This window comes from Canis aureus, chromosome 9 (assembly GCF_053574225.1).
Source record: "Canis aureus isolate CA01 chromosome 9, VMU_Caureus_v.1.0, whole genome shotgun sequence".
Lineage (NCBI taxonomy): Eukaryota > Metazoa > Chordata > Mammalia > Carnivora > Canidae > Canis > Canis aureus.
The window spans coordinates 50375998-50403190 of record NC_135619.1 but is presented as its reverse complement, the minus strand read 5'-3'; the positions used below and the strand labels follow the sequence as shown (position 1 = coordinate 50403190).

At 48.0% G+C, this 27193-nt stretch overlaps 1 protein-coding gene and 1 long non-coding RNA gene across 4 annotated transcripts in view; one reads left to right on the top strand and one right to left on the bottom strand.

Annotated features, from left to right (window-relative positions):
- Positions 1-6183: 6183 nt before the first annotated feature.
- LOC144320874 (uncharacterized) lies at positions 6184-8421 on the bottom strand. The gene is made up of 3 exons (XR_013386510.1): positions 8140-8421; positions 7266-7491; positions 6184-6814 (listed from the first exon to the last, which is right to left on the bottom strand). It is a non-coding gene; the product is annotated as an uncharacterized LOC144320874 (long non-coding RNA).
- A 162-nt stretch (positions 8422-8583) lies between these two features.
- Positions 8584-27193, top strand: part of MIDEAS (mitotic deacetylase associated SANT domain protein) — a 70300-nt gene continuing 51690 nt past the window's right edge. For 2 of the 3 annotated variants that reach the window (XM_077909938.1, XM_077909943.1), the window contains exon 1: positions 8584-8740. The gene's annotated coding sequence lies outside the window, so the exon portion shown is untranslated. Of the gene's footprint in view, positions 8741-10217; positions 10373-27193 lie in introns of those variants that run through there. The other variant, XM_077909942.1, reaches the window with a different exon arrangement.

Here is a 27193-nt window from a genome sequence, read left to right as displayed (position 1 = left end):
TTAGTTTTGTTCCTTTGCCCTAGAGAAGGATAAATTCCTCAGCTGAAGGAAGAACAATGTAGCTCAGAACAGGAGCTCATAGACATTGCCAGAACCACATCAGGACCTGGGATATGGTCCACAGAGGGATTCTGTGGCATTCCACTGGTCCTCAAGCTCTTTGCAACCACATCAGATGGGAGTTAACCAATCAACTGGAATCAGGCAGTGAGAACCTAGCAGGTGAGTCACTGACCACACCCTCTATCTAGGGGCAAAGGGCAAAAATTATGTCAAGAAACTAAGCAAAGCCCAACACTGCCCAATACAGGGCAAAGGCCATTAAAGTGGGTTAGGCTTAGACAGTGATTCTAAAAGGGTGATAGAGGGACCACAGGTGATTCAGCTAAGGTGGTGGGCTGTTCTAAATATAAATATAATTTAGACCTGGCCATCCAGAGTGGCCCTTCCATCTTAGAGAACTCTATTTAGAATTTAGGAATTAAGGTCATCTGGGTGGCTTAATCAGTTAAGCATCTGACTTCATGCCAGGTCATGATCCTGGTGTCCTAGAATGGAGCCCCATGTGGAGTTCCATGTCAGGCTCCCCGTTCAGTGGGGAGTCTGCTTATCCTTCTCCCTCTCCTTCTGCCCCACCCCCTGCTCATACTCTCTCAGTCTCTCTCTCAAAAAAATAAATAAATAAATAAATAAACTCTTTTTAAAAAATTAAGAACTAAGAGATAAACTAGAGGGTCCACGGGATCTTTTGCACTGTTCAAGAAATCCACAAACTACAGCTTTTACACAGTTTCTTGGAGCTACTCTGAAGAATTTTAGTTCATGAAGAGCCCCAGAGAGCTGCAGCTCCTTTTGGACTCTATATACTGCCACAATATATGGTCCCTATTGTAATCTCTAGATATTACCCCACCCAGGAAAGGAGGACTTCCTTTTTACCGTAAGAAGTCATGAGACCCAAAGTAATCTCATGAATGTCTAGCAACTTCTTGGCCTGACAACTCAAAAGACACCACCCATGTAAATGCTGGGACTGATGTCCCAGGGCCAATATATATTACTGGCAGATGATTGTGTAAGGGCTTCCTCCCCACGGTGCAGTAAGCTCAACCTTTGAGCTGTGCACACCAATATATAGTCACCTGTCTCAAACAGGAAAAAGCAACCTCTGCAGGGTGATTGAACTCTGGCATTGCTAGCCAACCTGGATCCCAGGAATGCTCTGCACATTGCCTTGACTCTTGGGTTTGTGTTTTTCTCTTCGTTGTGAAAAGAAAAATTCATTTACAAACTCCGGGGGGTGGTATAGCCTTGCTGGGAAACTGCGGTCATCAAATGCACAGAATTTCCACAACAGCTTTTAACAATTAACTCCGGTTTACTTTTATTAGCCACTTCTACACATGGCCTCCTCATCATGGCCTGCTATCCCCAACAGTTAGCAAGTCTGAGAAGAAGCTCCAAGAAATGGTTTGTGAATTAGCGTTCATGTCTAAGCTGGAGGACTGCATACAAATTGAACTTTCAGGGTCCTGTCTTAGAGTTTCTAGTGGCCGTTACTTATCATAGGACTTTACCTGGCCCAGCCAGCCAGCCTTCCTTCTCAATCATAGTCTGGAAACTGGGGCTCCCCATGCACCATGTAGCACATGCATCTAATACCTGAAGCAAAAGCTTCCCAGAAAATACCATATTTAGGAAATGCCACTGCAGTGGTTTTCTATGGCTATTGTAACAAATTACCACAAAATTGGCAGCTAAAACCATACAGGCTTTTATCTTACACCTTGAAATCTAGGTGTCCATAGGGCTGCATTCCTCTCTTGAGCTTCTAGGAGAGAATCTGTTTCCTTGCCTTCTCCAGCTTCCAGAAGCCACCCACATTTATTGGCTCATGACCTCTTTTCTTCATTCTCCATCTTCAAAGCCAACACCATTGCCTCTCTCTGGTCATTCTTCACTAGTCATATGTTCCTGTGACTGACTCCTCTTCTGCCTCCCTCGTCTTCTACTTCTAAGGATCTCTGTGATCACATTGGCCCATCCTTACCATCCAGAATAATCTCCTTATATTCAGATCAGCTAATTAGGAAACTTATTTCTATTTCAACCTTAATTCCTCTTTGTCATGTAACCTAATATAACCGCAGATTCTGGGGATGTGGACATGGGCATTCTGAGGACAATTGCTATTCTGCATACCAAGCCCCTTCCTGAGTTATATTGAACAGTCAGAGATGAGTAAATGTAAAGACTCGCTCAAGTCTTATCTTCCCAGCTGGCCTGTATAGAGGGGTCAAATCTTTTCACTTGTACTATATCTTAAATGTATGATCTATAGCTGATTTGATTCTCCCCATGAGCTGATGGCGGGAGGGGGCGATTTTTAATAGAAAGTCCAGTTTGGGGGTCTTGGAGGCATGTGATATCCATATAGAATCCTTTTTGTTGGTGAATGATTTACTTATTTAACTGACACTTAAAGAACCCATATATCAGAGCTTTACAAACTACTTTATTTTAAAAAATTATATATATATATATTTTAATTTTTTTTATTTATTTATGATAGTCACACACAGAGAGAGAGAGAGAGGCAGAGACATAGGCAGAGGGAGAAGCAGGCTCCATGCACCAGGAGCCCGACATGGGACTCGATCCCGGGTCTCCAGGATCGCGCCCTGGGCCAAAGGCAGGCGCTAAACCGCTGTGCCACCCAGGGATCCCAAAAAATTATATATTTTTTAAAAGATTTTATTTATTTATTCATGAGAGACACAGAGAGAGAGAGAGAGGCAGAGACACAGGCAGAGGGAGAAGCAGACTTCTCACAGGGAGCCCAGTGCAGAACTTGAACCTAGACCCCAGGGTCACACCCCAAGCCAAAGGCAGATGCTCAATTGCTGAGCCACCCAGGCATCTCACAAACTAATTTAATTCTTAGAATCACCTTATCAAGTACATTAAATTGTTATCATCATCCTCATTTTACAGATAAGGAAACTGAGGCTAAGTAACTTGTGCAAGGTCAGACAGGTAGTATGTGGCAGAGGTGGGACTTGAAGCCAGGCAGTGTGTGGACAGTCCAGAACCCTTGTTCCCGACCACCATGCTGAGCTGCCTTGTGCTCTTAGTTTCTGCCTGTCTCTAGGCCAGAGGCCACCGCTACCAGTGGTGGTAGATGAACTGGTGGTACATTCCTAAGCAATACCCCGCCCACATCCCAGCCTGGCTTCTCCCCTTTGCAACGGGGTGCTCTTTTCACCCCTCTGTTCTCAGTGGTCAGACCCCTGATCCTCCCCTGGGCTTGCCACAGGTCACCTTGTCCCACTAGGGCAGTCACATAGCAGGCTGCTTGCTCTCAACCAGATATCCATGCCATGTGGGAACCACGGGGACTCCGGAAACTGAACCTCAAAGCCTCTCTGCTTATCTAGGCTTGATCACCAGGGTCACTCTGACATGGGTGCCTCTAGTTTGGTATAAAACCACCTTCGAGGGGCACCTGGGTGGCTCAGTTGGTTAAGTATCTGACTTCAGCTCAGGTCATGATCTGAGGGTCCTGGGAATGAGCCCTGCATCCTGGTTCTCAGGCTTCCTGCTCAGTGGGAAGTCTGCTTCTCTCTCTCTCTCTCTCTCTCTCTCTTTCTCTGCTCCTCCCTATTCTCTCTCTCTCTCTTAATAAATAAAGAAAATCTTTTTAAAAAATACACCTTGGGGGCAGATTCTTTTCAGAATCCCAGTAGGAAGCTGGGTGAAGACCCCTCTCATGCTTTCAGCAACACTCATAAGGTAATGTACCTTTCCTGCTATCATTTAAGATCTAGAGAGGAGGAAAAAGCATGATGCACTTCTGACCCTCCTCTCTCTCCTCTTTCTCCTTCTCATCATCTGGCTGGCCAGAAAAGGGTTGGCTACTCTTTCATTGCCTTAGAACTGGTAAAGGCCCTGTGCTCTGTTCAGAGAGGACTAAGTAGCTGATCCTTCAGGCTTGGCCTTGATTTACTAAGGGAGGAGAATTTGGAAGGATTTGGAAAATCTCTTAAGTTACAGCTAGTTTCTTCAACCACATAATGGAACAACACTGTGAGCCAAGCCCATTATAAGCCCCCAGTGTAGAGGGGGTATTTATTTACTCTCTAAACCTAGAACTTTCACACTTCTTTGCCTGCATGTAGGAAATATGTTTTATGCTGTGACTCATACAAATATACACATATATATTATCAACAACTAAACTAAAAGCTACACAAATAATACATTACTTAATGGAATGCATCTGATCATTTTAATGTATTCTTTTTTTTAAGAAAAAGAAAAACAGGACTCCTAGGTGGCTCAGTCAGTTAAGCATCTGCCTTCTGCTCAGGTCATGATCCCAGAGTCCTGGGATCGAGTCCCACATCGGGCTCCCTGCTCAGCGAGGAGTCTGCTTTTCCCTCTCCCTCTACCCCTCCCTTCTGCTCATGCTTTCTCTTTCTCATGCTCTCACTCGCTCTCAAATAAATATAGAAAATCTTAAAAAGAAGAAGAAGAAGAAGGAGAAGGAGGAGGAGGAGGAGAAGAAGAAGAAGAAGAAGAAAAGAAGAAGAAGAAGAAAAGAAGAAGAAGAAGAAGAAGAAAAGAAAGAAAAAAGAAAAGAAAAGAAAAGAAAAGAAAAGAAAAGAAAAGAAAAGAAAAGAAAAGGAAAGAAAAAAAAAACACAGGTAGTGACCCATCACTCCTATTCCCAGGCAGACTTACTTGCTTCCTTCTCTGGGATTTCACAGTGTCCTATGGGAAGCTCCATTGTAGAATTTCTCATATCACATTGTAATTCACACCCACTAGGGAGAGACTTTGTCCGTTTCATCCTGGTATCCCTAGTACAGCTACCAGCAGACATTTAGTAAGTATTAATCGAAGGGGTGAATGACAAAAGCCAGTGGTTTCTCTTTTCATAACACACTCACCTACTTCTGCATTTGGAGAGCTTGGACCTTGTCAGTGAGAGACCAGGAATCAGGGCAGGATTCCTGTGGAAGTTAGTTCATATGCCTCCTGCAGAATGGACCTTAATGTGCAAAGAATGAAGACCAGAGACTTTATTTTCCCTCCTTTGATTTTTTTTTTTTTCTATACTGACCTGTTTGCATTCCCATGCCAGAATGCCTTTATGTCCTCCTCCACAGTAGTTGAATGCTGTCAAATTGACTGTGCGGACACAAAACCAGGGCATTTGGCGTTTTTGCAAAGCCAGACTCTAGGAAATGTTCCCATTGCTGAATACATTGGTTGTGGTTTAGGTAGCAAAGCAAATGACCTAACAAGGAATATATGTGCTGAGCCTAGTTCCTGTTAAATTAATAGATTCACGTTCTGGCACAACTACAACCTCACAAGTCATAGCAACCGGATGACGGCATGGCAACACAGCAGCTGTGGCCATGGCACATGAGAAAAATCAGAGTCTAGTGTCTCTGGAGACAAAACAGAAATGGGTTGTGCGATTGCCAGCTTATACAGGATTGGCCAAGGGGCAGGGGACATGGGGGCCACCACAAGTAGATGCCTGCCTTAGTTAGGGATGAAGGAGTATAACATCTCTCCTGTTGCCTCAAACTTTGTTTTGTATTTTCAAAGTGAATAATTTGCTCTAGTTGGAGAGGAAACGATGTTGAGTGAAAGATACCATCACGTGGACAGAATGTTCTTTGTAGCCCTGGAAGCAGCGTGGAGACGATTCTTATCAGAGATTGTCCACCACTTGCTCTTCAGCTGCAGGACCACAAGCCTTCCTTTTTAGCTTTGAATTCACTACCTCTTCTGGCTGCCAGGGTTGAAAGCCCTTCTTTCCAGCTGTCCTTTGGGGACCAAGGCCTGACCCCACCACCCCAGGGGGTGATCCTGCCAAGGCCTCAGAATCAGGATTGATGGCTCCGAGGAAGAGGGAGAGGACACCTGAACAGATGTCAATTCTTGTAAAGAAACAAAAACATTTGCATGTACTATCAGGTTGGTGACACCCAGGGCAGGGGCTGCCTGGGCCTCACCAGCAGCCCACACCCTCTGAGCTAATTTAAATTTAAGGATGACCCCTGCTCTGCAAAAAGGGTGAGGGCTAGGCCTTTGTTCTTAGGACTCACGTGTTACCCTTAGATCTGGTCCAGGCCCCTGACTCTTCCTCTGTGTTCTGCTTTCCAGGTAAGGGACCAGGAGGCTGTGTGGGGTTGTCATTGGGCCCACATTGACTTCTCTTTTGGCTTGAGCATTAGTTACCTACAGCTCTGCAACAAATTACTATAAAACACAGCAGTTTAAAGCAACAAACATTTATTACTTTGCAGTTCCTATGGATCAGGAGTCTAGGCAGCTTAGTTGGATGCTTTTGCCTCAAGGGTTTTCCTGAGGCAGCTGTTGGCTGCTGTTGAAGGTCTCACCTGAAGGCTCGATTAGCATAGGGGGAGGGGAGTATCCCCAGCTAACTCTCAGTGGTTGTTGGCTGACCTCAGTCCCTCTCCACAGGGCTGCCGTACGACAAGGCAGCTGGCTTCCACACATTGAGTGATCCAGGAGAGAGTGAGAGAGAAAAGAGAGCACTCAAGATGGAAGCCACTTTTTTTTTTTTTTATAATCAAATCTCAGCAGAGACATCACATGATTTCTGTCATATATTATTTGTTGGAATGGAGTCAGTTAGTCCAGTCTTCAGCCAAGAAGAGGGGATTAAACAAGGGTGTGAATGGGGGGTGGGGGGTGGGATCATCAGCAGGGGACTGTCTTTGAGATCACCTACCACAGCTTCCACACTGTGGTGCTCCAGCAAACAGCCACTCTGTACAGAGAAAAAGCAATGCATGTGTGTGCATATATGAGTGTCAGGCCTTCACACATTTACACCATCTGCTAATTATTCCTGGGCATGCAGAAAGCCTGAATATTCATGAAATTGTGACTGAGAATTCAGAATCACAATCCTGAACAAAGAAATATTCTGCTCTTGTCCTAGCAAATACAGAGCATCACATGATTGTTTTTAGAAGTCAGGGTGACCCAGTCTCTCTACTCCCCTTGATTATATCATTGCATGCTATAAGCAGAATGCACGAAGGAACTAGTTCTATCTGTCCCAAAACTGAAGTGGGCAATCCCTCCACTCCCACCCCCACAATAGTGTGATGCAATACAAATTTCAGAAAATTATAATTATTAAGAGTCTTATAATGTATGTATATTTCTCAAAGCAACATTTTCCTTAGGTGGCACATTTTGCATTTATAACGTACCATTAATAATGTCTGGGTAGAAGTCAAAACTAGCACATAAGGGCTGCAGTGTGGGGGATTTCACGTTGCTAGGAGAGCTTCATCTGCATACTCCCAATCTTTGGGCGAGTCTGCATTTGTGGCTTCCCATTAGGTATTAACGCAAACCTGGGGATCATTTCCCAGATGCCACTTTTCATCAGTTTCACATACGTCTTTCTGGACAAAGCCTTCACTCTACGGTTCCCTGTGTTTTTGTAAAAAGACGAAGCATCAGAACGGGAGGTTCTGTGATCCAGCCAGCGTGCTAGTAGAAGCAGTATTTGGGGAAAAAGGGAAAATTGTTAAGCCCTAACTGATGCTTTTGAACCACCTTTAAAAAGCTCCCTGTTTTCCACAACAAGCTACAATGAAGCTAATGTTCCTGTTATGAAAGCCCTCCACTGCAGTTTCAAATGTCTGCTTTTTTTTTTTTTAACCACAGCAAAGGCTAACCTCGTTTTTCTCTCCAGCTTTATCAGAGAGGATTCTCCCGTAAAGACTGCTGTTTCACTCCTTTGTTGCTATTTATCAGAAACCAAAAAAAAAGGTAGCTTTTTGTTGCAGTTTTGAATACGGTGAGTGAATTTAATTTGGGCAACGATAAATTTCAAAATTACTATCGCCTGAAGCTCGTCTTCTCAGGACTCCACCCTACCCTGTAAGTCACTTTGGGCCCGTGATGAAACACGGAATGCATCAGGCCCCACAAAGATCTTCCGAGAGAGTTGAGGGTAAAGGAAGGGGTGGAAGTCGCTGGGAGGGTTAGAACAGAAACGATCCTGCAGCCCCCACCTTGGACGCTGAAATACACCCCCCCAAAGTGTGATAAATGGTAAACGTCCTGCGCACTTACAACGAGTGGAGATGACGGAGGACACGCGTGCAGACCTTTGCAGGGAACGTGGGGAGAGGGAACCCGTGTCTTAAGGCCCAGCTAGGCTTTATTTGGCCAAGTACAGGGCACTTCGCTTTCTGACATGACCTTCAACGCGAAACTGGAAAACTTTCTCTTCCTCCACCCCCACCTTTTTGTCTGTGGGGTGGGGGTGTTTCCCCCTGGAACCCCAGCTCGCGGGGGGGGGGGCGGCTGAACCCCAACCTTGAGAATACAGGTTCGGTCGCATTTCTCCCGCGCCGTAAGGACCCCGCAGGGTGCAGGCTCGGTGGGCGCCCCCCGCGGCCCCCCGCGCCCCCCCGCAGCCCCGCGCGCGCCGAGCCGGGAGTCGGCGCCGGGCCCCCCCGGGGCGCGCAGAGCCGGGGCGCGGGCGGGCGGCTGCAGGGCCCGGCGCGCCACCGCGCGAGCTGCTGGGTCACACGCCGGGCCGCGCCGCCCGCTCCGCGAGGAAGTGACGACTGCGCCGTCCCGAGAGCAACAAAGTTTGAGTCTGCGGGCCGCGCTCGCCTGCGCCCCGCACCCCGCGCCCCTCCCGGCGGCCCCGGGATCCAACGCGCAGGTGAGCCGCGGGCTGGGCGCCCCCTCTGCCGCGGAGGCGCGGGCGTGGGGGCTCGGAAACGCGGGGGGCCGCGGCCTGGACCCGCGGGCGGGGTCGTGGGGGGCCGGGTTGGGCCAGCCGCGCGGGGCGCGGGGCGCGGGGGCGCGGGCGGCCTTGCACGGCGGAGGGGGGCGCTCGGCGGCCGAGCCCGGCACCCCAGGCTGCGCCCCTGCTGCCGCCGGCTTGCCGCGGGGCTTAAGAGAGCCGGCGCTGCAGCCGGGCCTCTCCAGGCGCCGTTTGCGAGAGGAGGGGTGCAGGGGGGGCGCCCGCGGCCTGCGTGGGGGCCGCTGCTCCGCCCCGCGTCCCGCAGTCCCACAGGCAGGGCGCAGCCGCCCCCCCAGCCCTGCCCGGTGCTTCCCGGGGAAACGCGCTCTTCCTCTTCGCAGCCCTCGGTGAGGTTGCAGGAAGGAAGTTAAGGGAACTTTCCCCCCACTTTTCTTCGCTCGGCCCTCCAGTGACGAAGAGCAGAGCAACTCGGACGTTTGGGAAAACAACCCCACGCATTTCTCAGAAGCGACACCAGAATTGCCCCCCAAGCCCCCTTTCGACAAATCCCTCCCGACTTCCCCACCCTTCTTCCTCCCACACCAAGTCCCGAACCCGACAGTAATCCCTAAGGCCTAACACTTTGCAATTTAGCCATAAAAACTGTCAGCACACCCACGTACATATGTGAGTGTTTTCTATATAAAACCCCAAAACCCGCTTCCAGTGCACTCTGTGGCATCTCGCTCTCTTCTGTTTTCTAAAACTGCTAGGGCTGCAGGATTGTGCTTGTGAACTTTGCTGGTGGTTCCCGCCGCCCTCGGGAGCCTCGTGGCGCAGGGCTTTTTAAAGACCAGCTGAGAAGTTTATGACATCCCTGCAGAGTAACTCGGGGCTGGCAGGCCGGGCGGGGGGCGCCGGGGCTCCCTGGCTGGGAGGCTGCGAGGGTAGCAGCCGCGGGCCGTGCAGCTGCGGGACGCGGCCGTGTGTCCTGGAATGTACATCGGTGCGTGGAGACGCACGACGTGGGACGTCTAGGGGTTGCATGGTGCAGTTCCTAGCAGCAGCTTCCTGCCGGCCTGTAATTACAGCGTGATTGCACAGTCAGGCATTGTTGGCGTGGATGTTTATACACAGGCTATTGTGCAAGACCATGGTGGCTGCGAACAAAACGCAGATTTGCATTGCAAATGCCCAGGACAGATCTGGGCTTGAGCTGCGAGTCACCAAGTTCTTTCTGGCCTTTCACCTTAGCTAGGTGATTTATTTCCTTGCCTCTCCCTTAACCTCGGACAACTTGCCAAACGCCAGAGAAGGGAGGTAGACTCAGGAGGCCAGGATCCCTCCACTCCCACCCTAGGCAACCTGAAAACTATCCCAGGAACCGTACCCTTATTTGTGTCTGTAGAAAAATGTGGGATGACGTCAGCAGGAAAAGGAGATGGGCGATGGCTATCAACCTCCCTAAACGGGAAAGCAGTTTGAATTAACAAAATTGCACGGTGGCTGGAGTGGGGCCTGGTTGCAAAGAGGACACGTCAGATGTGTGTGACTGAGCTGGCGAGCTAGACTTTGAGCCTTGAAGTGTCAGCTGCAGAAACTTAGGAGGTAGGTTCTAATTCCTTTATTGTGTTCTGGGCAAAGGGAAAAGTGCTGGGGCTTTGAGACTGTGTGTCTGTGATGGTGTCTGGGGTGGACAAAGTGGGGGTGGGGGTGGGGAGTTACCTCCAGAGGAGTGACTCAAGTCCATTTGCCCCAGAAGAGCCTGAGGCCCATTTTCTGAGCTAGGCCTGCTGCACAGAGAAGGGTGGGGGTCCTCATACCTACTGAGCTTCTGTGGGGTAGGAAGGGAGCCAAACCTGCAAGTGTGGAAAGAAGGCAAGCAGGTTCTCCTTAAGGGCCTCAGATGTGACTAGCTATAGTTGAAAGATTTAAAACATAAAAAGCATGTACAGGATACAGGCAGGGCAGTTCTGCTCTCACCCCGTATCTCAACCCACTCCCTCCCAGAGACAGTGGCTGAGGGGGAAGACTCTCACCAGACAGCACTCAGCACCCCCCATGGGGGCGCTGTGTGGCTCTGTGGCACCAGCCCACCCCAGTCCTTGGACAGCCACTCTGCTCAGAGTGGCAGCAACGGATGGCCCTGGCACCCTGGAGCTTCCCCACACCTGGCCTTCTCTCCAACCAAGTGACTGAGTTTCACCTGGAGGAAAAATGCTGTTTTGCCGCCTCGTGCCAACTGTGTGTTGTGGGCATGGTGACAATTTGTCAAACCAAAACGTGAGGGCAGAGTCCCTGGCAGACACCTGTGTGCTTCCAGAGAGACTCAAGGAAAAGCATGTGAAATCAGCACATTTCTAGAAAGTCTGGGATGTACAGGCACAGTTGCTACAAGGGAATGAAGTTTAGAGCAAAAAAAAGCACCACTACTGTAGGAGTTCCCGAGCTGTACAGCCTCCTGCTCTGCGTCCATTTGGGCTTTTCCTGAACTTGAGTGTCAGGGTTCTGGTTAGCTGCATTGCCTGACCTGGTTGCTTTGGTAAGGACATACTGGTGGCCAGAGCTAGCCTCCAGGGGCAGAGGGGGTGAGTATTTCCTTATGACCTTAAGGAAGAGACAGTTCTGAGTTGCAGTACTTTGTGTTAATTTAGAACCTGCAGCGACTCAAGGTGCAGACAGGCCCTCCAGGAGTGTGAGCAGGAGAGAGGAGGAGAGGGACCCCTTGCAAAGGCCAGAGAAAGAAGGAAGGACATTTCCTGGAGCTGTGGCCCCACCAGGATCATTGCCTGTCTACATCTTCAGTGTAGCCTGGCTCATTTCTGTGCCTAACTCGGGCCCTTCTCTTGGCTTGCCCTGTTATTGCCTCTGCCTTCATAGAGCTTGCCCTGTGGCTGTACGCACGGCTCGGGGCAACACAGGAAGCTGAATCCTGACTTCCTCTCCCACCTTACGTAAATGCTGATTTATGGCTCCATGTTGCTGCTGAGTTCGTGGCCCCTGAGCAGCCCTGCTGCCTTGCCATGCACAATTAGGAACAATATTGGAAAAGCGCGGAATCAGAACCCAACAGATTTTTTAAAATCGCTTTGTTTTAAGAGGAGAAACTAAAAAAAAAAAAAAAAAGAGGAGAAACTCTTGGAGGTAACTGGCAAGCTCAGCAACTTGGTCGAAAACCCCCAAGTGCCCCCTGAGAGAGGCAAAGGAAAAGGTCCCCTGCACGAAGGTGGTCTCTGAGGGAAGGCCTTTTACGCTCTCCAGGCCTGATGTTTATATTTCTGTTCATCCGCCTCCTCCCAGCTGCCTCACTCTCTACACCACAATCCGGTGTTTTGACACCACAGCTAACCTCCAAAAAAGGAGGCAGAACACCCCCAGCTGCAAGAGGGCATGCCAGACTCTGAAGAAAGTGCTACAGTTTTCCAGATGCCTCGCAGTTCTGTCTCCTTCTTTAAAATGTTTCCTTCTTTAAAATGTTCTCCCCTTCATTTCTCACTGAAGCATCTCTTTGTGAGACCCTTAAACCATTTTTTTTGCCTCCTCTACATGACACAGAGCCTTGCTTTACGACTTTCCGTATCAAGTGCTACTTGAAATATACACAAGGCTTTGCATAAGCCTGGGATAAAGAGCTCTCTGTAATGTCACTTAAAATGCCTGGTGGCAAGGGTCACCCTCTTGCCCAGCCACGTTCAATGGCTCCCCACTGTCTGCACCGTGAGATCAAACTTCTAGGCTGGCAGTCAGGGCCTTCCATGCAGGGGTCTGGCCCTTGTGGCTCTCCTGCCCTAACCCTCTGCTCTGACCCAGTGACCCACTCTATGTGTTTGTCCAAACGGCTGGTGGCAAGCATTCCTACCTCTCATGCTTCCCCGGAAGACTGGAATGCCTTTTTCTTCTGTTCTCCTTGGCTCAGTCTTGCTTTCCCTCCAGCCCAGTTCGTGTTCCCCTGTCCCATCCTGTGTTAACATTCACTGGGGCCCTGTACTGAAGAAAACATGAAAACTCGGTCTAAAGGATTTTTAACATTTTCTTTGGGCTTCAATCATACACTTCTTTCAGCTTTTTAAAAAATATTTAATTAATTAATTAATTAATTAAATTGATTAGAGAGACAGAGTGTGTGTATGAGCATGGGTGGGAGGAGAGGAAGAGGGACAAACAGACTCCATGCTGAGCATGGAGCCTGATGCCGTGCTCAATCTCAGGACCCTGAGATTGTGACCTGAGCCGAAATCAAAAGTCGGATGCTCAACCGACTGAGCCACCCAGGCACCCCACCTTCATTCAGCTTTTTTTTTTTTTTAAAGATTTTATTTATTTTTTCATGAGAGACACACAGAGAGAGAGAGAGAGAGAGGCAGAGACACAGGCAGAGGGAGAAGCAGGCTCCATGCAGGGAGCCCGACGTGGGACTCGATCCCAGGACTCCAGGATCACACCCTGGGCTGAAGGCAGGCGCTAAACCGCTGAGCAACCCAGGGATCCCCTTCATTCAGCTTCTTAAATATTCTTTGGTTGGGCTACTTTTCAACTAAACTAGAAATCCCTGTTTTCTTTCTTTTTAAATATTTATTCATAAGAAACACAGAGAGAGGCAGAGACACAGGCAAAGGGAGAAGAAGGCTCCATGCAGGGAGCCCGATGTGGGACTCACTCTAGGATCACACCCTGGGCCGAAGGAAGGTACTTAACCGCTGAGCCACCCTGGTGTCCTGAAATCCGTTTTCAATGTATTTCTATCTCCATGCCTGGTACCCTACTCATAGCAAGTCCCAGTAACAGTTTGGTAGTGGTGATGATGATGACGATAATGACGACGACAATAATGATACATATGGCAATAGCTGTCCAATACTGTCTGCTTGTGTATGAACACATGCAGCCATGCCAAGCACCAAGGACCAGGGCTCTTGGTCTGTATTCTGAACAGTTACCCAGCGCTGACCCCTCCTGCCTATTAGCCTCTTTGGCGCCTCCTGGCTTTGCACTTCATTGTTCTGTTCCATTTCCAGCACCTCTTCCCCATGGGCGCCAGATGGTATCTGTCCAGCTTCCACACTGGCTCCTCCTTGTCCTGACTTGAGCCCAATTGACCTGCCCTACAATGTTCTATGCCTGAGCACCAGCTCTCTGGGGAGATCCTTCGTCATCTGGGTTGGCCTGTCCTTCCAAGGGAACCAGGTTGGTAGATCGAGTTAGGGCCAACTCTCAGGCAAGACTTTGGAGGAAGACAAAGAGGTGCTTCCTGGTTAGTTGTAGGTTTGTTTTGCCCAAAGAGGCATTGAACCTACAAAACTAGGCTACACTATAAAACTGAGTCTCTGGGAGATCCTGGCTAAACCCTAACATTGGCCTTGACTGGGAGGATTCTGACTCCACCAGTTCTCATGCAGTTAGTCTCAACTTTGCCATATAAGCTAGATTCTTTCTTTTTGAATTGAGATATAATTCACATACCATAAAATGTACCCTATAAGAGAGATTCCTTAAAAATTTCATTTTACTCATTTATTTTTTAAGATTTTATTTTCAAAAAAAAAAAAAATTTTATTTTCAACTAATCTCTATACCCAACATGGGGCTTGAACTCACAACCTTGAGATCAAGAGTCACATGCTCCACCAAGTGAGCCAGCTAGGTGCCCCCCGCCATTTTGTTTTATTTAAAAATAAAATCTGGTAGATTATTCCCCTCCATTTTCTATTTAAGGTAATATATAAATAAGGTCGAAGATTCAAGAGAGATAAGTTTTATGGTATAAAGTAAGTCTTAAAAGTCACTTCGTTAGGCAGCAGGTTACTATACATATTATGCCCACATATACAAATACAGTAGAATTAGAAAAATATATTTTATTTTATTAAGATTTTTAAAAAATATTTTATTTATTTATTCACCAGAGGGAGAGCGCGCACAAGCAGGGGGAATGGGAGAGGGAGAAGCAGGCTCAGGGAGCCTGATGCCCAGCTCAGTCTCAGGACCCAGATATCATGACCTGAGCCAAAGGCAGACACTTAACCTACAGAGCCACCCAGGTGCCCATTCTTTTAAAAGATTATATTTATTTATTTGATATATATGGAGAGAATGAGAAGGGAGGATAGGCAGAGGCAGAGAGAGAGAGAGAGAGAAGCAGACTTCCTGCTGAGTAGGGAGCCAGACTCAGGGTTCACTTGAGCAGAAGGCAGATATTTAACTGACTGAGCAACCCAGACACCCTTAAATATCTTTTTTTTTTAATTTTAAAATTTTTTTATGCCCTTAAATATCTATTTTAACCTTGAGAGAAGGAAGATCTTCTTAAGAAAGATACAAAGCATGGGGCACCTGGGTGGCTTAGTGGTTGAGCGTCTGCCTTCTGCTCAGGTCATGATCCCAGGGTCCTGGGATCGAGGGATCCGCATCAGGCTCCCTGTAGGGAGCCTGCTTCTCCCTCTGCCTAGGTATCTGCCTCTCTCTCTCTCTGTGTCCTTCATGAATAAATAAGGAAAAATCTTAAGGAAAAAAAAAGGAAGAAAATATAAATTTGATAACATTAAACTTTGAAAAAATTAATTTCCCATTCTCTAATATTTCCCATTTCTTCAATTCTTCAGTGTCCCTTTCTTAGGCAATTCTGATTTGTCATTTTTCAGCCATGCTTCCAGAGGTAGCCTCTGCAGATTGAAGAAAATCTGAAGATAAATACATATTGTGGCATACTATACACAAGGTTCTGCATTCTGTGTTTTTCACTTTACGTATCTTGATGATTATTCTATAACAATGCATGTAGAGCTGCCTCATTTTTTCCAGTGGCTAGATTGTATTCTCCTGTATGCACATGCCATCATTTATGTAACTAGTCTCCTACAGAAGAGCATTTGGGCTGCTCCCTGTCTTTCTTCACTACACACAGTGTTGCAGTTAATATGTTGAATGGGCTTTGAATTGAAAATTCTTGGGATCCCTGGGTGGTGCAGCGGTTTAGCGCCTGCCTTTGGCCCAGGGCGCGATCCTGGAGACCCGGGATCGAATCCCACGTTGGGCTCCCGGTGCATGGAGCCTGCTTCTCCCTCGGCCTGTGTCTCTGCCTCTCTCTCTCTCTCTCTCTCTCTCTGTGACTATCATAAATAAATAAAAATTAAAAAAAAAGAAAATTCTTGAAGAGGATTGCCTGGGTGGCTCAGTTGGCTAAACGTCTGCCTTTGGCTCCAGTCATGATCCCAGAGTCCTGGCATCAAGCTGGGCATCAGACTCCCTGCTCAGGGGGGGGAGGGTGCTTCTCCCTCTCCATCTGCCTTTCCTTCCTCATTCTCTCTCTTTCTTTTTTCTTTTTCCTTTTTTGTTTTTTAAGATTTTATTTATTTATTCATGAGAGACACAGAGAGAAGCAGAGACACAGGCAGAGGGAGAAACAGGCTTCATGCAGGGAGCCTGACGTGGGACCCGATCCCAGGTCTCCAGGATCATGCTCTGGGCTGAAGGCGGCGCTAAACCACTGAGCCACCGGGGCTGTCCATCTCTCTTTTTCGAATAAATAAATAATCTAAAAATATTCTTGAAGAGCGTACATGAGTGAAACTGAGATTTACATAGAAAACTATTTCTGAAAAGTTATGCATAAACTGCACTTAATAAGCCAATAATTTCTAGAATCTGTGGTTTCATTAAGTAATCAACCTTTATTTATTTTAAGATTTTATTTTTAAGTAATCTCTATACCCAACATGGGGCTTGAATCCACGACCCCGAGATCAAGTTACATGCTCCACTGACTGAGCCAGCCAGGCACCCCTAAACAATCGACTTTTAGAGTTGACTAGAACACAGGGAAAGAGGTTATATATATTTTTTAAGATTTTAATTATTTTTAATGAGTGACACAGAGAGAGGCAGAGACATAGGCAGAGGGAGAAGCAGGCTCCCTACCGGGAACCCAATGTGGGACTCGAAACTGGGACTCCAGGATCACGACCTGAGCCAAAGGCAGATGTTCAACCACTGAGCCACCTAGATGCCCCCACTACACAAAGACTTAAAAAGAAGAAACTCACAAACAACCACAAACAAGGGGGGGGGGTAGGGGGAGGTCTTTAACAAGAGACTAGGATGCCTTTTTAATAGCCTTTTTACCAATATATTATCTCATTACAGTCTTAATTGATCTTAATTGCTATCAACCTGTTGAGTCCCTAAAAACTCCTAGCCAGGAGTTGGCCAATAAGATTACTTTGTATTTTCTAAGCACAGAACGTGAGTTGGGCAACACTGAGGAAATGAAGGAATCCTCTCACTTCCTAAGATCCCAGTCGTCCCATGAGTGACCCAGGAGAAGGCCCAGGAACATACTTTCCTCTGCCCTAAGGCACTAGCCCTCTGTCCACTCTCTTCTGTCCCCATCCGGTCTCCCTATCAGAGGCTGTTATAAGCGGCTTGCCAGGGATCTTCCACATGAGTCTGTGTCCACTTCTGTGGCTTCCCAAGAGTACGTGTTCTGTGAAAACTCAGGAGCCAAGAGCCACTCCTCAACCCCACTTCTACTTGCACTAGATGTGGTGAAAAGCTCAGAATTTGCTCTACCATTTCTTTAGGGAGGCTGTGCTGAACCCCAGCCTGGCATTTAGGATGTGGCTTGCCCAGTTACAGAGAAAGAAAGCTGGCCAGAGCAGCAGTGGTAACCCTGCCCAGCATGGTTTACAGGGTGCTTTCTCCCACGTTCTTGATTCTTTCACTCACTCATGCAACATGCATTTATTGAATCCCTGTTGTGTGCTCTGTGCTAGGTACTGGGGGTACAAAGACAAAGAAGATTCGGCTATGCCCCCCAAGGTACTCACGGTCTGTGAGGGAGACAGACATGTGTAAAAGTCCAGGACAAGGGATCCCTGGGTGGCTCAGCAGTTTGGCGCCTGCCTTTGGCCTAGGGCATGATTCTGGAGTCCCGGGATTGAGTCCTGCGTTGGGCTCCCTGCATGGAGCCTGCTTCTCCCTCTGCCTGTGTCTCTGCCTCTCTCTCTCTCTCTGTATCTCTCATGAATAAATAAATAAAATCTTTAAAAATAAAAAAAAAGTCCAGGACAGTTAGTGGCATGGATGTCAGTGTGAATGTGTTCAGGGGTCTGCTGAGGGGCTTGTCACTTCTGCTAGGCCAGAGGAGAGACAGGAGTGTTAAGAAAGGTCCAGGGTGGTCCCAGTGCCTTGCATGGTGCCTGTGCTTGGTGAATGGTGTAGGGTGGATGAATGAAGGAATGAAAGGCTTCCTGGAGGACCTGATTTTTGAGTGGAGTTCTAACAAATAAGTAGGTGTCCATCAGGTGGCAAAGAATCAGGGCATTCTCAATGTGGGAAACAGCTGAGGCAAGTGAAGTGGAGGTGTGACACAACATGGTCTGCTCTGGAAACTGCAAACAGCGGGGTATGATGGGGCACTGGTGAGAGAGAGCTGAGAGGGGCAGGCCAGGGCCAGGTGTGGGCTGAGAGGTTTGGACCTCACTGTGGGAACAGTGGGAGCCACAGAGGACTCTGTGTGTGTGTGTGTGTGTGTGTGTGTGTGTGCGTGTATTTGAGAGAGAGAGATAGAAAGAGGGAGAGAGATTGATTTTCTTCTTTAAAAAAAAAAAAAGATTTTATTTATTTATTAATGAGAGACACAGAGAGAGAGGCAGAGACACAGGCAGAGGGAGAATTAGGCTCCATGCAGGGAGCCCGATGTGGGACTCGATTCCAGAACTCCAGGATCACTCCCTGAGCTGAAGGCAGACAGTCAACCACTGAGCTACCCAAGCGTCCCTGATTTTCTTTTTTTTTTTTAATTTTTTTTAATTTTTATTTATTTATTTATTTATTTTTTTAATTTTTATTTATTTATGATAGTCACAGAGAGAGAGAGAGAGAGAGGCAGAGACACAGGCAGAGGGAGAAGCAGGCTCCATGCACCGGGAGCCCGACGTGGGACTCGATCCCGGGTCTCCAGGATCGCGCCCTGGGCCAAAGGCAGGCGCTAAACCACTGCGCCACCCAGGGATCCCTAATTTTTATTTATTTGTGATAGTCATAGAGAGAGAGAGAGAGAGAGAATGAGGCAGAGACACAGGCAGAGGGAGAAGCAGGCTCCATGCACCGGGAGCCCGACGTGGGATTCGATCCCTGGTCTCCAGGATCGGGCCCTGGGCCAAAGGCAGGCGCCAAACCGCTGCGCCACCCAGGGATCCCCTGATTTTCTTTTTGAAAGATCATTCAGCTGTGATATGAAGGATTGACTAGAGATAGGGGAAGATGGGCAGCAAAGAGACCAGTGAGGAAGGAGATCGTTGCGGTCACTGAGGCAAAACAGAAGAGGAGTGTGAGCCAGAGCAGTAGGGGAGGGAGGAACTGTATTAGGAAGGCATTAAGGGTGTTGGGTTGACAGGCCTTGAGGACCAACCAAATGTATAGAGCAAGGGAGAAGTCAGAGTATTTGCTCAGGTTTCTATTTAAGACACATAGGAAGAAGAACAGATTTTAGGGGAGAGACTGAGTCTAATTTCAGACATGTTGAGTTGGAAGTATCCATTGGGACATCCGAGAGAGGTGTCTAGCGGCTAGTTGTACATATGGGTCCAGGCAGGAGATCCCCAAGATATGGGGGGTTGCCCTTCTGTGATTCCCTCACTAAGTCATCTCAAATAAACAGCATTTAAGTAAAAATGATTACTTACTGGGGCACCTGGGTGGCAGTTAAGCGACAACTCTTGATTTCAGTGCAGGTCAGTCTCAGGGTCTTGGGATGCTACCCCAAGTCCGGCTCCACACTCAGTGGGGAATCTGCTTCTCTCCTCCCTCTCCCTCTGTCCTATCCCCAACATGCTCTCTCTCTCTTAATCTTAAATAAATAAATGTTTAAAAACAAGTTACCTACTGTCCAGCTGCAGCTTCAAGACCAGTTCCAAACAAACTCAATTACCTCCCTTTAGCCCCTCTGCCTCTCAGACATTCTGGAACAGATATTTGGGGATCCCCATAGAAGGTAGTTGAAGATAGGGAAGGCGATGGCATCACCCATGAGGAGAATATAGTAGAAGGTGAGGAGGGCACCATGTAAGAGGTGCAGCATGAAGGAATCAGCAGTAAATACTTGGAAGGAAGGAATGGCAAGGAAAAAACCCCAGGAGAACGTGGCATCATAGAAGCTGAAGGATGAGGAGGTCTTGCATTTTATGAAAACAGGGACTGTGATTTTGTGCACCTAGTACAGCATATGGCACATGCTTCCATGTGTATTTATTAAATACATATCTCCATAAGTATTTATTAAATTGAATTGAAATTGATCAGGTGTTGATCACTGGGGACGTCAAGAAAGGACTACAAAGGACGATCAAGCTAGGAATTACGGGGCTATTAGGACTGTGCCACCGGGGCTTCTCATTTGTTTTCACCTCTCTGTGAAATAGGTCGTACGGGTAGCACCTGTCCCAGGGTTAAAGTGGCACGGGCAAGTTCTAGAAGCCAGGTTTCCTGTCTCCAAGGCCATCCTTTCCTGAGTTGGTAGAGAAATAGGGAAGAGTCCAAGGGAGTGGCATTGCCTTTAATTTCTGATATTAGTGCCCCAAACCAGTAGAACCAGAGACAGAGAGGTTGTTATATTCAGCATTTATGGCATTTGTCCATATTTGTGGTTATTAGGTGGCTGCAATCCTCTCAGACGTGGGTATTTAAATTAGACTCTTTTCACAGACGAAGAGATAGAAGCTTGAGCGTAGATGTTATCTTGGGGGGGCCGGAGTAACCATTGTGAGGGTAAAAGGACATGGTGGGGTAGTCCGCGTGTTAGGACTCTGGCTGAATTAAGGAGAAAAGGAATGCGTTGGGAGAGCACATGGTGGCTTACTGAAAGCCTGACTAGCAAGGGCCCAGATGTACTCAGGCCCGCGGGAAGTTGGGAGGCTGGAACCAAAGCAAAGGTGCTAATGCTGCTGGCCACACATCACTGCCGCCAGCCGACCGGGATGCCACTCCCCGCTCCAGAGTGAGTTCTGAACTCTCCCTGCTCTTTTGTGCCACTCACTCCAGCGGCGGAACCCAGGCTGAGCATCTGGTTGTCCAGCTCAAGTCACATGCCGGTGTTCTCCCTGCTGGGGGGGGGGGGGGCACTAAAGAATGAGGCCCTGGAGGTTACAGCCTCCCTAGAAACAGGTGGAGCCCTGCCTCCTGCCAGGACTCACAGTGCCCGTTGCCTGAAAGTGGACATGGGAGGAGGAGACAGAGCATCCCCTTAGGCCACTGAAAATATCTACATCTTGATTGTAATCTTTTTTTGACATTTTTCTGAATCTTTCAGCCTCCAGCTAAACTTCAGGATTCTTTTTTTTTTTTTTTAATTTTATTTATTTATTCATGAGAGACACGGAGAGAAAGAGAGGCAGAGACACAGGCAGAGGGAGAAGCAGGCTCCTTGCAGGGAGCCCGATGTGGGACTCTATCCCGGGTCCCCAGGGTCATGCCCCGGGCCTAAGGCGGCGCTTAACCGCTGAGCCACCCGGGCTGCCCTAAACTGCAGGATTCTTATATGCTCTGGAGAGCTAAGCATTTCATTAGCAATTGGATTTCTGCTCTGGAGTCTGAATGATTCCAGTGGAAAAGAGAGGTCATCCCAGCATCTGGATCCTCCCTGCACATTTGATTCCACTTGGAAAACTTTATCGCTGCCTGTGAGGACAGAGTCCAAGGCTTGGCTCTCTCCAGCTAACAGCTTGAATTCTGTTTCTCCTGTGGGGTTGGGCAAGACTCTCAGGGCCATGAGGTGTTTGGGAGGGACTACCTTGCTTTTCAGGCTGGAGGTTGGAATACTGGCTTCAGGCTTGGTTTGTGGAATGGTTGAGGTCCCTGGTGCCCCAGCTGTCCAAGGCAACAAGACTGGGCACCTCTCCAGTTCTGAAGATGTCAGCCTCATTGAGATGTTCTAGCCAGTATCCTGCCTGAGAGAGAGAGCCCAAGGAGCAGGAACTTGTCTGCCTCGGGCTGTCAGCATCTGCGATCACATTCCTGCCCAGTTTCCTCATCTACACAGTGAGAGGGGTTGCATTAGGTGAGCACTGGCTCCCTTCTTACCCTCAGATCCTCTGGTGATAACTCTTTGAACCAAGGGTACCTTGGCTGAAATCTTGATCATTCAGTTCTAGTGGCCTTAGACAAAGGATTTTGTTTCTTTTAAAAAGAAAAAGAAAAACATAGTTTTGAACGTACTGGACTCAGGCCGGGGCGACTGCCAGCATTCCGAGAGTCCTTTCCCCTGTTCCCTGAAAGTGGGAGCTGCTGCCTCCATGGAGCTGGGTGTGGTATGAGCTAGGTTCTTACAGCTTGAACTGGAGGTGATCCCAGAGGTGAGACTTGGTCACCAATGTGGAATCAGGCTGGCCTTCCAGAAGGACAAGCAGGAGTGTTCCTGGCCAATACTCTGGTACGATTTATACTGACTTGTGCATTTGTGTCCCTATAAAATGACATTAGGTTAAAAGCAGCACTGCAAAAGGGGTGCCTGGGTGGCTCAGTTGGCTAAGCATCTGCCTTTGGCTCAGGTCATGATCCTGGAGTCCCTGAGTTGAGCCCCGCATGGGGCTGAGCAGGGAGCCTGCTTCTCCCTCTCCTTCTGCTCCTCCCCACTTGTGTTCTCTTTCTCTCTCTGCTCTCTCTCTCTCTCTCTTTCTCTTTCTCTCTCTCAAATAAAATAATTAAAAAAAAAAGAAAGCAGCACTGAAATGGGAAAGAAGACTTGACAGACCTGGTTATTTTACTAAAACACAGCTTTGATCACATCCCCTGTCTTAAAAACCTTTGAGAGCTTCCCACATCCTGCAGAAAGGTAGCATTCCTCAGAATGGCACACGAGGCCCTCTTTGGAGGCCTGGGGCACCTTTCCACCTCTTCTCCTGCAACCACTCCCTCCCCAGCATAGCTGATGGTGTTCTCTCTACTGCTCAGTGCACTTTGGCTCCTCTGTGCCTTGTACATTGTTGCTTCCCATCCCCTGAATGCCCTCCCTGCCCTTTTCTTCCTGGCAGACGCCCACAGGACCTGCTTCCCTGCTGCCTTCTGGAGCTTCCACCCTAGCATCTCTGCAGTGGAACTTACCCGCTATAGGACGCTGGCCGCCCTTCCTTCACGCCTGTTGATGGAGCCAGTGCCTTGATGGCTTTGCTGTTTCTCTGAGCCTGCCAAGGTGGCCCTGGTGAGGGTAGAGAGGGGACTTAGGGACACAAAGCCTGGCATCTGGGTCTTCCTCACCCTGAAGAGGCATCTGTGATGAGAAGCTGCTTTAAAGGTGGCACCCTCCTCATTATCCTTAAAAAAGAATAAATACCAGCTTCCCAGAGGGAATTCCTTAGTTTTCATGCTTGGCACTGTCTGCCGGCTTTGAACTAGGAAGGGACTAAGAAAAATGAAACAGTAGATGGTGAAAGGAGAGACTGAGACTCCTGAAAATGAAAGCCTTATTTAACCTGGTGACAGGACGGGCTGTGGCTCTTCATGCTCAGGGGAAAGAGGAATGGGTCCTCCTGACAATGATTGTAGGGTTCAGTGGGGGACCCCAAAGCAGAGACTTGGGGTCTCAGTTTGTTTATGAGAGGTTTGGACTACTATGTGGTTCTTTCCTGCTCAGAAATTCCACAAGCCTGGGGTATATGGGTGGCTCAGTCAGTTAAGCATCTGCCTTCGGCTTAGGTCATGATAGCAGGGTCTTGGGATCAAGCCCCGTGTTAGGCTCCCTGCTCAGCAAGGAGTCTGCTGCTCCCTCTCCCTCTGCCACTTCCCCTGCTTGTGTGTGCTCGCTCTCTCTCTCTCTCTCTCTCAAATAAAGAAATAAAATCCTTAAAAAAAATTCCACAAGCCTGTGAACAGAATCTGGCAGATGGTGTCTTTATGGTGCATCACAGTGGAACCTGATGACTCTCCAGAGCATTCCTGGTATTGAACAGTTGTCTGGGGTCTGCATGCCACTCAGAGAGTCCTGTGGAGAAGCATCTTCCTGCCATGGCTGATCAGGTGAACTTTTTTCCTTAAAGTCACACCACCCTTAGGGCTGAGCCCACACATGCCTGGGCCTACTTGACTAGTGGTGAGTGCATGGCTTATATTGTTTGCAGAGTATGTTTCTAGAACTTAGAAGCACGTAGTATTTGTAAGATCTTTAGGAACCCATTGAAGTGTGTTTTTGTTCTTGGCTCCTGGAAGATCAGCTCAGAGGAAGCTTGGGTGGTAGGGCAGGTTTGATGTCTAAGCAAACTGGCTTGCTTTGGAAGGGACAGCCCGTGGGACTTGCCTTCGTTTCTGCCTCCATGGGACCTACTCCCTGCTCCTATTCATCCCAGTCCTCTACCTCCCTACCCACATCCCTCTTCTCCTTCTTCATCTCTCCACAGCAAATCAGTTGAGTTACCTCCAACATCCATTCAAGCATAGGATGTGTACTCCAGATGCCTCACCCAAAGTGGACTTGGGCAATGGAGATTTTAAGAGTAGATCTTGGGGGGGAAAAAAGAGTGGACCTTGAATGGTAGGAAGACTACCTTGGAAAATAGGCAATCCAGGTAACTCACATAATACATATGTGATGTGTGTGTGTGTGTGTGTGTGTGTGTATTTTTATTTTTGGAAAGAGAGAGCATGCTTGTGCGGGGGGGGAGGGGGGCAGAGGGAGGGGGAGAGAGAGAATCCCAAGTGGGCTCCAAGCTCAGGGAGGAGTCAATGTGGAGCTCGATGTCATGACCCCTGACACCTGAGCCAAAATCAAGAGTTGGACATTTAACTGACTGAGTCACCCAGGCACTCCTGAACAATATATTTTTAAAATGTAGAACTTGAGGGGCATCTGGGTGGCTTGGTCAATTAAGTGTCTGACTCAGCTGAGATCTTGATCTTGGGGTCATGAGTTCATGCCCCACGTTGGGCTCCATGCTGGGTGTGGAGCTTACTTAAAAAAAAAAAAAAATGTAGTACTTGAAGCTATTAAAGAAGGTTAATTTCCTTTTACCTATCAGTATTACTCTTGGGAATTTATTCTAAGAAAATAATTCTAAGGAGGAAAAGAGCTATATACATAAAGATATTTATAGCAACATTGTTTAAAATACCAAGAAACTGTAAATAGCCTAAATGTTCCAAATGGCTGTGTAATTCATGAGTTCATGATACCTAGACCAGTGGAATATCGTGCAGTTGTTACATTAACATGAAGATGATATTAATTCATAGGAAAACATTGATCAATTTTGGTGAAAAGTGGTTTCTGCTTGAGTAGGCAATATTGCACATACACTTGAGTGCATAAAAACTGATTACAGTGGCCGTAGTATAAATTGGCATATGGTAAATACTGGATTTAGGTGAAGTGGCCATATATGAATAGAGAATTTTGTGTGTTTGAAATTGCTTTAGAAATATATATACTTTATGTACTTATTTAAAAAAAAAAGACCTTAACGTATCAAAGACTTTGGATCTGGGTGGGAAGGCCAGAGGGAGGAACCTCCAAGCCTCCCATCTGTTACCACCAGGAAGACAAGTGCTATGTCTTATCAGCCACCTGCACTACAGGGGCTGAAGAATTCAGATTGGCCGAGTTAGTCTTTTGGTAGTGGAAGCCCTGACCTCACCGGCTGGCTAACTGTATGACTGCAGGGCTCCCAGCATGGACTGTGCCTGGTGCAAGTGACCTCCAAGTGGCCTCAGAATCCAGATGATTGCTCACACCTGGTATTCCAAGGAACCAGCCGCATGAGTATATGTGGTCCTGAGGCTCAGCTCTGAGCCACCTGCTCACCTCCAGGCTGCCTGCTCACCTCCAGGCTGCCTGCCTGGTCCTGGGGGCCTCAGCCACAGGGGGAAGCAACCTATTTTCTCTTCTGCAGTTCCAGTAGTGAGGGTGTGCTTTGCACACTGACTTCCTGCCGCCCTGCCTAACCCAGGTAGAGCCCTAGTGAGTTAGTGTCTTGGGTGTTTGCAGTATCGTGCATATTTATTATAGTATCGAAACTTTGAGTTGCCCTTTATTGCTAGCCTTGGAATTTATCCATCTACCTCTGGCTTAGCAGTCAGGGCCTTCTGAACTTACATTTTGCCATGAGCTCTGCTGGGACTTGCAACTGTAGATGTGGCCTTGTGGCTGAGCAGTTGACCCTCTTCTGACCACTTTCTTATATCTCTGGCATCTCAGAACCTTGGGACTCCTGGTGAATAGTCTTCTCACCGTCCACTCCCCTTTGGTCTTGCCTCCCCACATGTGTGTAGCCTTTTCTTCTTAGTTGGGAACTTTCTTGACGTGGGGTATCTGTGTGGAGGGCTGTTGATCATCCTTTCCCTATGACCAGTGTGGTTCAGGGCAGAAAATGGAGACTCCTCCGTGTTGTTTGGAGTCCTGAGGTGGGTGGGGGCTGGAGAGCCCTGGGCAGACCTTGTGCGGGCAGGTTAGAGCCTGCTAAAACAGAAGCCACAGCAGCAGTACATGTGTGGAGAGATGTCCGGCCCTGCTGGGGCCCTGGTTATCTCAAGCACCTATCTGCTGAAGCCAAATTCCAGAACTGTCAGAGGTTTGCAGTTTCTTTGTTCTGAGATCAGACTGAAAGTGGGACCTTGTGGCTAGAAGTTTGCCAGGGTCAGGGAGCAATTGGAAAGCCCACCTGGATACTCACGAGGGGTACTGAGGCCAGTTACACATCTTCTGTGATGTGTTTGCAGGTGGGGCAGGGGAGAGATTATCCTTGTGCTTCCCTGGACTATTATGTGCATTCCTAGATGCTGCGGTCCCCTCTCCACCCCGTACAGTGACCTCCAGCCTGCTCTCAGGGGATCATTGCCAGTGGTGTACGTATGAACTACCACACGATCTAAGTAATAAGCTGTCTTCCTGAGCCCAGGACCCAGCAATAACTGCTTGTCTCAGTTCCCTAATTTAGAGACCACGTGTGTGCCCCAGGGTTGTCAGCAGCTAGATTTCTTGAAGCTTGAAACACATTTCCATAGAAACAATGCTATAAATGGTGGTTGGGTTCCTAGGCTAGCCCACAGAGAGCCCTGGTGTCACCTCTGAAGTTGCTGAAATAAGGTATTAGTAAAATTGAGAGTGAAAATGCAGCAGTGAGATCTAGCACCCAGGACGTTAGAGGTTAAATGGTGTGGGTTTATTTGTGTAACTTTGTTTCTCTAGCGAGAGGTATCTTTCAGAGCCCTCTTGCTAAGGGAAGCTCTGGGGCCATCCTCCTGCCCACAGTCCTAGCCCTCTCTCCCAGCTGACCTCCCTTCTTCTCATCAGGCCAGAAGCCTGGGCTTACCTACTTCCTGGGAGCTGGGCTGGGGTATCTTTATGGTGAGGGAATCCTATTCAAGGGCCCTGACACTACATCATTATTATTTTTATTTAAACCATAACTCATATCAACTTAGAGTTAACATTACACCTTAGCAATTTAT